The sequence below is a fragment of the Triticum aestivum genome, chromosome 7D, assembly GCF_018294505.1.
Source record: "Triticum aestivum cultivar Chinese Spring chromosome 7D, IWGSC CS RefSeq v2.1, whole genome shotgun sequence".
Taxonomy (NCBI): Eukaryota; Viridiplantae; Streptophyta; class Magnoliopsida; order Poales; family Poaceae; genus Triticum; species Triticum aestivum.
Window position 1 is genome coordinate 630985463 of NC_057814.1, and position 948 is coordinate 630986410.

A 948-nucleotide genomic window follows, 5' to 3' on the forward strand; every position below is an offset into this window, starting at 1 on the left:
CTACAACTAAGACCATATCCGCACCAACCATTGACATCACATGGAGGCCGATGTTCTTCAACAGCAACGCCTTCAAGAAGGAAGCGACACTCAAGCGCCGCCATTGCCGGATCCAACCACAAAGGCCGGAATCAAAGTTTTCACCCTAAAAGATAGTCTGAACATATCTGAACAATGCCTCCAACAAGGTAACGACATAGAAAACATCGCCATTGCCAGGTATGACCACTCGGGTCTGACCTAGGCTTTCACCCCGGAGCTCGAGACCAGGTGCTCACAACACCACCATCAAAGCCACCCATGTGTTGTCGCCACCACTTTTCCGCAATACCAGCAGCTACAATTTGACCGCCGCCGCCACACAAAACATCCATGTGCGTCAAGTCGTTGTCCATAGTTTGTAACACACCACAGAAAGTCATCCACGGGATCAAGAGATAACACCTCCTGAAGTCTTTTCGATAACCTCGCTGTCGTGGATCCAGAGGAAGTCACTGCAGAAGAGTCAGCAGTCACCACCGTCTGGCCAATTTGATCTAAATCACCACCATCAACTGAGGATCGCAACAACGGCGGCCCGCACCGCACACGCAAAAGGCCACCTCATCGCGGCAACCCCACATGTCCAGAGACCGTCATGGTCGGAGCAATGTCATGAAAGATGCACCGCCAAAAGTAGCCGCCGCAGTGGAACGAGCAACGTTGCGACAGCAACCACGATGCCAGAACCACCACCCCCGATCGAGGGAGTAGGCGGGGGACCGGAGTAGTGTCGACAGAGAACCGCCGCGAATCTTTAACCCTCTGCCAAAGGCACACTGTGACACACAGACCATGGACAGAGGATGGTCAGCCAGATCCGATCTGGAGCCATGAGAGGGTGGTCCGCCAGATTTGATCTGGAGCCATCAGGGGGTTCCTCCAGCTCGTCGTGGTGAAGGAGGCGAT